The sequence below is a fragment of the Typopeltis vanoorti genome, chromosome 25 (genome assembly GCF_054136105.1).
Source record: "Typopeltis vanoorti isolate ZY-2024b chromosome 25, IOZ_Tvanoo_1.0, whole genome shotgun sequence".
NCBI lineage: Eukaryota > Metazoa > Arthropoda > Arachnida > Uropygi > Thelyphonidae > Typopeltis > Typopeltis vanoorti.
The window spans coordinates 28524175-28536525 of NC_143573.1; the positions used below are offsets into that span (position 1 = coordinate 28524175).

Genomic DNA, 12351 nt, shown 5'->3' on the forward strand with positions numbered 1-12351 from the left:
TAGCTAGTATGTAGCTGTCATGATGAAATGGCAAGATGTACTTAAATATCTAATGCATCTACCCTCTTCATTAAAAAAAAAAAAAAAAAAAAAAAAAAAAAAAAAAAAAAAATTACTCGGGGGGGGGGGGGGTCTTATTCAGAGTTTAACTGATTTTTTTTTTCTCTGTTTAAAAAATGAAAATAAAATGTCACTAAGTGTTAGTCTCTGAACTTAGTAAGAGTGAACTGCAATGTGGATGAAGCATGTCAGTAATGTATGCTACTAGAAAGACTATCCTAGGCATGAAGGCCATATTTCTATACCTAGCTAATGTAGAGAATATAGAGACTAAGTTAGCAGCCTGTCCCAAGGAGCAAAAGTCAGCCTAGCAAAAATTTCAGATATGCGAAAGCTAAATATAAAAGAATATTTAAATATTCTTTTATATTTAACATAGGTTAAATATAAAAGAATGTAATTACATATCACAAAGAATTATTCATATGCAATTAAAGATAATGAGCATGAAATAAATTTCATAAGTGTTTCAATTCCTGAAGAAGGAAAATAAGAAACAGAAATAAGTGCATGTTAGAAAGAATTAAAATAAAAGCAGCAGAAATGATCATTATAGCTGGATTTAATGCACAGATTGGGAAAGACAATACCAGGAATGTCAAATCTTGAATGAACCACTGCAGAATGGAATTAAATTTCTGGCCAGATAATGAATTGAAAATAACACTTTCTACTAACAACATTAAATATATTAAAATAAGCTTTAATAAACTTACCCACAGATTATAATAACAGAAAGCATTAGACTGAAGAAATAATTGTCAATTCTAATATCAGGCAGCTGATATAGGAATTGACCAAGCATTCTTCTTTAGCTTATTGAACCTCTAAGGGTCTTTGCTTCAAGTACCAATTTCTTTTACTATTTTCTGTCTTGAGTTTTTTTTTTTCCTTCAGTCTAAATCTCCCATCTCGGCTATCTTTCTTGGATGTTATTCTCCCAATATTGTCTTATTCTTCTTCTATGTCACTTTCCAACAGGCTTCATCTTGAATGCTTGTTTAGCCATTTTCTCTTCACCCATTCTTTGCACATGTTCAAGCCATGTCTGCAAGCTCTGATTTCATCAGAAGTGGGTATCTATAGGATTCATAGTTTTCATTCACTAGTAAGAGAATACATTCACTTGTATTATCTCTTACAAGTAGATTTTTCTGAGATTTTTTTCAGATTTGTAAAGCTTTTGCATATCTGAAATTTTTGTACTGTTTATATATTTACAAACAATAGGTCTAATGATTATGTTGTATATTTCTGCTTGATGTTATTTTGGAAGATAATAAATAGTGAATGATAAGATCAATTGGAGGCTTGTATTCTATCTTGCATTTCTGTACCGATATTTCAAGTAATCAATATTCCAAGATATTTGAAAGAAGTGGTATTTTTAAATTATTTGCCAAGCATTACTTATTGGGGAAACAGCAATTCAGAAAAAAAATTTGTAGAAAGTAACCTACAAATTAATAAGATTACTTAAAAATGTAAGGTTGAAATATGACAAAGTAAAGGAACAGTTTAACAAAAGAATTTTAAACTCATAACTGAATCACAGCTAGGAAATTTTTTAAAAATATTAAACAATCAGCATTATGAAGCCTTAGGAAAGAAAACAGCTAAATAATTATTTAGAGGAAATTTAAACTATGGACACAAAAGGAGAGAAAAAAAAACTTAGCATATGTATAAGATAAATCTAATAAAGAAAAGCATGATAAAGATATAATGCTTAAGAAATGATACTAGGAACAAAATCTAGGAAATAAAATGAGCAGTAATATACCATTTATCTGATCAGTGTGGAAACAATGTCATTCTGTTAATTGAAGTGTTGGATATGTGAAATAAAATTACATGGTGCTCTACATGAGTTGGTTGATATGTGGATTAGTTAATTGAGGGATCATTGTTTTAAAGATCAGATAAATAGTCATTACTATATATAAATATACCCTTAATTGAACCAAATTGCTGGAAAGAGCATTTACTAAAATTGAAAAAGATGAAGGGGAAAAAAAAACTTTACCTGAAAACTTGAATAATGAAGATTTAGAAATAACATCACAACAGATAGAAAACATTCTAAGAAAAAATAGAAAAAAAAATACACCAAATGAATGGGAAAAAATATTATAGAGGTAATTATTCTACTACAAACCACCTTGAAAATCTATCATCATCATCAAATTCCTGCCATGTACCCTCAAGGGGTGTACAGGATATGACAGTACTACATGAAAAAATTACATCATTATTAACTTCCTATCTACAATTTTCCTCCAAATCAGTCTGTTACTTGTCAAGACTCCAACATTATCAGATCTTATATTTCTATCGTCTAAGGCACTTTGTACCGTATCAATCCACCTATATCTTGGTCTTCCTCTGAGTCGTTTTCCTGCCAACCTGGCAGAGAACACTTGTTTTGCTAATCTTTCCTCTCCCATTCTATTTAAGTGACCATACCACCTGAGATTAGCTCTGCTAATGCATTCCTGGATGCTGACAATGTCAAGTTCTTTCCTAATATCCTCATTTTTAATATGATATTGCCATTGATGCCATCTTGAAAATCTATATAAAACTTATTCATCATCATCATCATCATCAAATTCCTGTCATGTACCCTCAAGGGGTGTACAGGATATGACAGTACTACATGAAAAAATTACATCATTACTAACTTCCTATCTACAATTTTCCTCCAAATCAGTCTGTTACTTGTCAAGACTCCAACATTATCAGATCTTACATTTCTATCGTCTAAGGCACTTTGTACCGTATCAATCCACCTATATCTTGGTCTTCCTCTGGGTCGTTTTCCTGCCAACCTGGCAAAAAACACTTGTTTTGCTAATCTTTCCTCTCCCATTCTATTTAAGTGACCATACCATCTGAGATTAGCTCTGCTAACGCATTCCAGGATGCTGACAATGTCAAGTTCTTTCCTAATATCCTCATTTTTAATATGATATTGCCATTGATACCATCTGTTCACGCCTCTAATCTTTCTTAGGACTCTCATATCTGCGGTCTCTAGTCTTTGGTCAAGTGTTTTACTTCTGACCCAGCTCTCAGATCCATAAGTTAAAATTGGTTTGAACACAGTCTTGTATACAGCTAATTTAGTGTTCAGACTAATTTCATTCTTATTCCATATGAATTTATTCAATTGACTTCCCACCATACCAGCTTTGCTGATTCTGTTGTCTATTTCTATATTTAGTTTACCATCTTCAGTAAAAATTGTGCCTAAGTAGCTGAAATGTTTTACTTGTTCCACAGGTTCTCCATTCACAACACAGTTGACATTTTCAATGATTCTGCCTATTTTCATTGTCTTTGTCTTTTTATTGCTGACCTTCATACCATATCTATTACAACAGCTATTCAATTTAGTCAGAGAATCTTGCAGACTTGTAGCGGATTTATTTAGAAGTATAACATCATCCGCATAAAGCAAAGAGCTGACATTAACATCTCCAATTTTGATATCAGGTTTAATACCACATTCCTTCATAATGTGATCCATATAGATAATGAATAACAGAGGGGATAATGTACATCCTTGTCTCACACCAGATTTAACATTAAACCATCTTCCTGTACTTCCTTCAATTCTAACTGCTGACTCACAACTCAAATAAAGACTAAGTATTGCTTGATATAATGCCCCATTGACACCATATAACTGCAGCGTATTGAATAGCTTCTCTCTTGGCACCTTGTCATATGCCTTTTCCAAATCGACAAAACTTAAATACAGATCTTTGTTATATTCCCATGCTTTCTCGACTATTTGTCGTAAAGTGAAGATCTGATCCTGACAGCCTCTATTTGGCCTGAATCCAGCTTGTTCTTCACCAAGCTTTTCTTCCACAATTCTTCTCAACCGTTTCTCAAGTATACTTGCATAGATCTTGCCAGGAACACTCAGTAGAGAAACACCTCTGTAATTCTCACATTCAGTTTTATTTCCCTTTTTATATATGGGTACTATGAGAGCTCTACTCCAATCATCGGGAATTCGTCCCTCTGTCCAGGCTTTCTGAACTATGCAGTGCAGCCACTGTAAGACTCTTATACCACCATACTTCAGCATTTCTGGTCGAATATCATCTACTCCTGCTGCCTTTCCACATTTCAAGCCTTTGATGGCTTTTTCTACTTCAAGTATGGATATGTACTCCTGACTGCATGCCTGGTCAGTGTTTTTTATCACTGTGCTGTCATCACTGCTTGTTTCATTTAGCAGTTTTTCAAAGTAATTACTCCATACTTCAAGGATATCTTTTTCTCCTGTTTTCATTTCACCTTTATCATCTCTAATTCCTTTTACAGCACTCTTTCCTCCATTCCTAAGCTTCTTCAACAACCTCCAGAATATTTTGCCACCTTCTTGATATTTATTTTCTATATTCTTGCCAAAGTCCTCCCATGACTTTTGTTTAGCAAGTTTTACACGCTGTTTAGCTTTCTTACATTTGTCTCTGTATTCTGTAAGAGTAAAAGCTGACTTATTTGCCAGGAACTTTTGATATGCTTTCTTCTTTTCCTTCACTGCCTCTTTAACTTCCTGTGTCCACCAGGGAGTTCTGATTTTTTTATCCTTGCACACAACCTCACCACATGCCTCTCTGGCAGAATCAATCAATGTTTCCTTCAGAGTTTGCCACTGAATCTCCAAGGTTTGATTCCTGTTCTCAAACTCTTTCATTTTCTTTTCAATAATATTTCTGTATTTTAGTCTACAGTTCACATCTGAGAGCTGCTCAACTTTTATTCGCTTTAAAACTTTCTTACATGTTATTCTTTTCAATATGAAATTCAATTTTATCCTGCTCAAGACTAAATAGTGATCACTTCCAATTTCAAATCCTCTGTACACTCTGGTGTCCTGCACCAAGGAGAAAACATCACTATCAACAATAACATAGTCAATGAGACTTTTCTTATTCCTAGCCTCTTCTCTCCATGTGAATTTGTGCACATTTTTATGTTGGAACATGGTGTTAGTAATAACCAGTCCATGTCCTGAGCAGAAATCCAACAGATATTTGCCATTATTATTAGCTTTGCTCTTTTCTCCAAATTTTCCCAAAATATTTTTGTATGTCTCACAATCATTTCCTACTCTGCTATTTAGATCCCCAACAAGGACCAACTGTTCCTTTTTCATTGTGTCAGTTGCTTTTTCTAAAGCCTCAAAAAATTCCTCCACTTCTACCTTAGTAGAACCTTCTGTGGGACCATAGGCACAAATAAGTCTCATTGTCCAGTTCCCCATTCTCATATTTGCCCACATTACTCTACTTGAGACTGACTGCCATTCAAGAAGATTAGCCTCGTATTTTGTGTTGAATACTATGGCTACTCCTTCTTTTCCTTGATTGTCATTGCCTGAATATAACATTTTGTATTTATTGCTCAGAAAGATCTCACCAGTTTTGGTCTTTTTTGTTTCAGTCACCCCTATTATGTCGATCTGGTACTTATCTAATTCCTCAGCTAGCTCCATTTCTTTGCCATTCAGGCTTCTTACGTTGATAGTACCGATCTTTAACTCTGGTGATGTTGAGTTGGGGTTTGTTTTCAGATTTGTTCCAGTAGCTGACTTTTCGCTGTTCGCCCTGGTTCCCTGGCGAAAACAACGGGGGCCTTGTTTAACCGGGCGACGCCCCAGCCGGCATGAAATTTTGTCATGTTGTACCATCATTCTATATTTTGGTTTAACCAATAAGAATACAATTTGGTCGGCTAAATCCCAAATTGCCAGCCCATCCTCGTCCGTTCAGTATCCAAGTAGATACCGAACAGGGTGCACCACGAGAAGGTGAGGATTGGACATTAGGTCAGAAGCCCTGTTCGGTTCTCCGCATTCCTTTAAAGGCTATGTGGAGGTCTCCTCTCAGTTATACAGCTTTGACCCTTAAGCACCCCAATAAAACTTATTCATGAAATTGTAAATTAATGTGTTATTAAGAGATGAATAACAAGGGTTTAAATTTGGAAGATCTTGCATAGTTGCCTAATATTTGCATTGAAACAACTAACAGAAAAAATCAGCAGTAAACATAACTGTAGTTTTACATGGCTTTAAATGAAGCTGTAAAATATTATTTTAAATATAATAGTGAAAAGAAAAATAAGAACATGGTAAAACTTATATTGATATAATAGTGAAAAGAAAAATAAGAACACGGTAAAACTTATATTGATACAGATAATGAATCTGTACCATTTTGTTTGGTACACAGAGTTTGAAGATGTGAATCAAACCTAGAAACAAAAATGACAAACTCTGAGAAAACAAGCAAGGGAAGATTATCTTGTATTGAAGTTATCTGGAAGTGTAATATAGAAAAGAATTCTAACTCAAGAAGTTTGAGGCCATAATGGAAAAAAGCTTTCAGAAATTCCCAGCAAGTAAATCAGCATGTGCTTAAAAAATACAGTGAAAAACAAGAAAATGCAGCTATGTGAGAAGACTGTTAAGAATATAGAAGATAAATATCAGGAAGGTGGCAAAATATACTGGAGGCTATTGAAAATGCTTAGAAGTAGAGGAAAGATCACTCTAAAAAGAATTAGAAATAATAAAGGTGACATGAAAACTGAGGATAAAGATATTCTGTCTGTAGTAACAACTTTGAAAGATTGCTAAATGAAACAAGAACTGATAGAACAGTGGTAGAAAGCATTCATGAGAATATATCAATCAAGAGTTTAATATAGTAGTCAGGAGTATATATCAATACTGGAAACTATCAAAAACCCACAGTGGAAAGCCCTCTGGCGTAGATGTTTGACCAGAAATGCTCAAATAAGGAAATAAAAGATCTACAATGGTTACATTGCATAATCCAGAAGTCATCGTCAAGTCGAAGTCCAAATGATTGGATTAGACCATTTATACTACCTATCTATAAAAAGAGAAACAAAACGATATGAATTGGAGTAATTTCCTTATTCCAGGTATGCAAACATACTTTGACTTCCACTCACAAAAGGTTGTAAACTTGTAGTACATTAGTGTTGTGGGCAGGCTAAGGATTTTTTTATTGTAATTTTTTTATGGATTTTATATTATTTTTTTTTTTTTCTACCTGGTCTAGAAACTAAACTCTAGAAACCAAACATGGAACTTTTTCAAGCCATTTCGGGCCTCTAGTAAGTTCCAGCAGTCGAGAAAAAAAAAGCTAAGAAAAGAAAACTTGGAGTAAAAAAAACTGGATTTAGGCCATATAAGTTGTCAAGATAATATTTTTCACTTTAAAACATAGTTGAGAAATCATAAGAATATAATAAGATCTGTATTGTAGCAATCTTGATGTTGGAAAAAAAAAGACATTTTATTGTTAAGCATTATTTTTATTTATGTGGAGTTTGGTAGAGCAAATGGTCTAAGCACCTACAATGCGTGTGTGTGAGCAGTTTGTTCATTGCCTTTGAGAGGTTCCGACATACAGGGAGTGTTCTGTTGCAATGCAAAGGGGCATTTGGGGAGACCACAATTGGTTCGTTCACTCAGGATTTGCATAGGATGTATTGTGCAGAAAACATTCCATTTTGTGCACAGGTATTCCAATAGGATGTAGCAACCTGTCACACACCGTATGGGTCTAGAGCCTATTTATCAAAATATTTCCTCATGAGGCTCATTTCAAGGTTCACAGAATTCCTGCACTCTTCATGTTCTCCTTTTTAAAAATATTTATAGAATATGTCCAGCAGATGTCCCAACCCTTGTTCTCCAAAACGACAGAGAACCTTTGCATCCACTATGAAACCTGTGGTGAAAAACAAGATGCTCATTTTGAGCATGTAATCTGTCATTAATGCTTTATTCGACCAAGATTGCACTTATAGTTGTGGATGTACATATTATATGTAAACATAGATTTCTTTGTTAATAAACCTGTTTACTCCATAAAGTTATAGTTATTCAGTACTGTTTTTTGTACCATACTGTACCTGCAGTTCATTAATCTCTTTCCTACATTAGTCCTTTCACCTCTGTCATAATAATATCTTCACTTGGATGAAATACTGTTGCAAAGTGGTCACTCAGTTGCCTAACAATTTTTTTCTGCCTTTGTTACCTCTACTATCTGCACTCATTAAAGCTATTCTTCCTTCTGTTTACCACAAAATGAAAAAAATCTTTGGGATTTCCTTTTGCCTGCTCAGCTAATTTCTTCCCATTTGACCTTATCATGCTGGTCGCCTTTCTTGCCTGATCCTTGTACTGTTCATGAGTTAGCTGGTCTCCATTCTCTTTATATAACCTCCATAACAATTTTTTTTTTTGCAGCTCATGCATAGATGATACTACTCGACCATCTGCCTTGTTTACCTTCCAGATCTTTATGCCATGGTACTGCTTCAAGCTATAGTTCCATATATACACACTCTTAACTGGAATTTCCATGTTTTGTTACCTCTCAAATTAAGACCTCAAGATCACTTTCCCCAATTGGAGCAAAGTCCCAATAATTAAAGCAGAATGCGAATTGGTGTGTGTGTGTGGGGGTGATGGAACTTGGGATATGAGTGTTATTGATAGGTCTTCCTGTAATCAGATCACTCTCTTATCCCAAGTCCCCTCCATCACATTCTGCTTCAAGTAATTATTATTATTCAGGCTTCATGAAGTCACAAGACTCATCGTGGGAGGCCAATCCTAGAAAAAACAGTATCATACCTCTCCTTGAACTTATTGATCATTTCTGCTCTCATCACTATCAGGCTATGCACCTTGCAACTATAGTTTAAGTCTCAATCATATCATCTCTCCTCCTATCTACCAAACTCTGAGGTTCACATTCCCTCAGCCTGTCTTCATAACTAACGTACAGTTCTGATACCATCTTTATCTGCTTCTGCACTCTTTCCATAGTTAATTTATCCCTTTTAAATCCTGGGGACCAAATTTGAGAACAGTAGTCAAAGTGTGGTCTGATCAGGGCTTTATGTAATGAAATGACAATTTTTATCTCTGCAGATCGGCATCCTTCTCAGTATTGCAGCAATCCTCTGGGTTTTCTTCACCACCTTTGCAATATGTTCCCTGAATTTCAGGTTTCTCTCAATCATCACTCCCCAGATCCCTTGCCTCCCCTACTTTCTCCAACAGAGTATGCACCACCCATTGGTCTATCCCAAACTTCAAGAACTTTACATTTTGCTGCAGTGAACTGACACTCCCATTCATTTTTCCATCTGTCCAGTTTATTCAAATCCTCTTGCAAGGTTACCACATCTGTACTATTACTAATAACCCTTCCTAGCTTCGCATTATCTGCAAGCAACTGAATATCCCCATGCAATCCATTGACAATGTCATTGATATAAAGGTTAATCAATACAAGTCCCAGGACTGAGCCCTGTAGGACTCCACTTGTAATTTTCTGCCTTCTTGATATTGCTCCCAAAACACTACTCTGATACCTATCAGATAGCCAATGCAGAATCTAGTTCACTAACCTGATATCTAAACCCATGTGCTGCAACTTAAATATCAGCTTTTCATGTGGTACCCTGTCAAATGCCTTTTGTAAAAAAAAAAAAAAAAAAAAAAAAAAAAAAAAAAAAAAAGCAGAATATGCCTTTCCCTCACCTCATCAACTGCTCTGTTTACTTTATTGTAAAAGGCAATCATATTAATAAAGCAAGAGCATCCTTTAACAAATCCATGTTGACTCTCGCAGATACATTACTCTCATCTGCCCAATGCTGTATATGATCCTGCACTAATTTCTCCAAGATCTTAACTACTGGAGAAATACAAACTTGTCTATAGTTTAATAACTTAACACGTATAAAACCAACAGTAATAAACTTTAATGAATTAAAGGTATAAATATTTTGTATTGAAAGTAACAGTACATCATCAGTGTAGAACAGTTAAAGGAATGTAATACACAGTACGGAACAGTTGGTGGATTACCAATGAAAATTGTTGCTGCGTACCAGAAATGAATAAATTATTAAATAATTAAAAACTATTTCATTGATGGTTGCATAAGATAAGAATCTCCCAAACTTTTGGAAGAGAGACTGTCATTTCGATTCAAATTCGGCTGATGTAAAATGGCTTTGCAACTTTCTTTGAAAATGCGTTCATATTTAAACTTGCATCTGTGGAGAAGACAAGCTTTATCCCACTAGATATTATGTTTAGTGTCAATACTATGTTGTGCTAGACCAGACTATAAGGTTTCTTGTATTCGATATAATACTGATGTTTCTTCATTCTTTTTTTCCACAGAACGGCCTGTTTGTCCAAAGTATGATAAATTACATTCACACGGTATCTGGTAAACACGAGCTAATGATAGAGGTGCCAGTTTGTCTTTTGTAGATGGCAACGAGTGAGAAATTTGTTGATGGGAAAATATGTGGGAATAAGATGATATTTCTTCAAAATTCTGCCAATAGGTTCTGAGATGCCTGAAATATAAGGGATTGAAACTTTGTGGTCTGTTGAAGAATCCTGAGTGTTGGAACATAGGAATTTCTTGAAAAAATCGAGGATGCTCAAATCAAAGAGCAAGATTTGTTAGTCAGTTTTGATAGTTTCCCTTTTTACCAATATTTCATTAGCTGATACTGTCAACTTATTATATGATTTCTTTCTGGATATTGCCAAGATTTTTGAATTTGTTATACATTCAGGATAATTCAGCTGGAAAAACAAGATCTACAAACAAATTGAAGGTACTGCCATGGGTAGCCCTCTGTTTCCACCTTTGGCAAACTATTTTTTGAATCATCTGAAGATGCCTTGTTCTCATCCATTCATCCCCAACCCTCTCTTTGGTTTCGTTATATCGATGATGTCTTTGCTATTTGGCCACATGCTGAAGAGGAACTTATCACATTCCTACAACAGATAAATAGCCTTCACCCACACATTCAGTTCACCATGGAAAAAGAACAGGCTGGTAGTTTACCATTCTTGGACATCTTCCTTATACGCACATCCTCTGGTACTTTATCAACAAGTGTCTATTGAAAACCTACCTTTACTGGCAGATACATTCATCAAAAGTCTGCTCATCACACCTCTCAAAAAATCAGTGTCATCAAATCTTTAATTAATAGAGCACATAAAGTGTGCTCCTCCCCCTTAAGCTTATAACAAGAACTTTTCACCATAAAAAAGTTAATATAATCTAATGGTTACAACCCTAATCAAATCCAGCAGATAATTGACTCCTATGTTCCAACACCTCCAGAATTCTTCAACAGACTGCAGAGTTCCAATCCCTTATATTTCAGGCATCTCAGAACCTATTGGCAGAATTTTGAAGAAGTATCATCTTATTCCCACATTTTCCTATCAACAAAATTTCTCGCTCATTGCCATCTACCAAAGACAAACTGGCACCTCTATCATTAGCTGGTGTTTACCAGATACCGTGTGAATGTAATTTATCATACTTTGGACAAACAGGCCGTTCTGTGGAAAAAAGAATGAAGGAACATCAGTATTATATCGAATACAAGAAACCTCGTAAGTCTGGTCTAGCACAACATAGTATTGACACTAAACATAATATCCAGTGGGATAAAGCTTGCCTTCTCCACAGATGCAAGTTTAAATAAACCCCTTTTCAAAGAAAGTTGTGAAGCCCTTTTACATTGGCCAAATTTTGAATCAAAATGACTGTCTCTCTCTCTCTCTCTCCCAAAAGTTTGTGAGATTCTAGTCTTATGCAGCCATCAATGAAATAGTTTTAAGAATTATTTATTAATTTCTGGCATGTGGCAGCAATTTTCATTGGTAATCCACCGACTGTTCTGTACTTTGTATTCCATTCCTTTTAAATGTTTGTTCTACACTGATGTACTGTTACTTTCAGCATGAAATATTTGTACCTTTTAATTCATTAAAGTTTATTCCTGTTGGTTTTATACATGTTAAGTTATTAATTTAATTTTGCCACAGGTACCTCTAAAGATTGTCTATAGTTTGACACTTCCATTCTGCTACCACCCTTAGCACTACCTACCCTCCTTCCACTCCTTGGGTACTTTTCCGATGGCCAGTCTCATTGAAAAGTCAGGTCAAAGGAGCTGTCAGTTCTTTAGCACATTCAAAATTCCATCCAGTCCCACTGTTTTATTGATATCCAGAGTACTCGGTATTTGAAACACATTCTCCTCTTGCACTTCTAAATCCCTATCCCTCTAAATACTCCAATAAAATGTTCTTTGAACAACTCCATGTCCTTTGCACCAGTCATCCTATTCCCACTTTTATCCAACAATGTCATTCTTCCACAA

The 12351-nt window shown here is 35.0% G+C and overlaps 1 protein-coding gene across 1 annotated transcript in view; it reads left to right on the plus strand.

The window, feature by feature from the left end:
* Positions 1 to 12351, plus strand: part of LOC150092622 (clathrin light chain-like) — a 116433-nt gene that overhangs the window by 51376 nt on the left and 52706 nt on the right. The gene's annotated exons all lie outside the window — the stretch shown is intronic.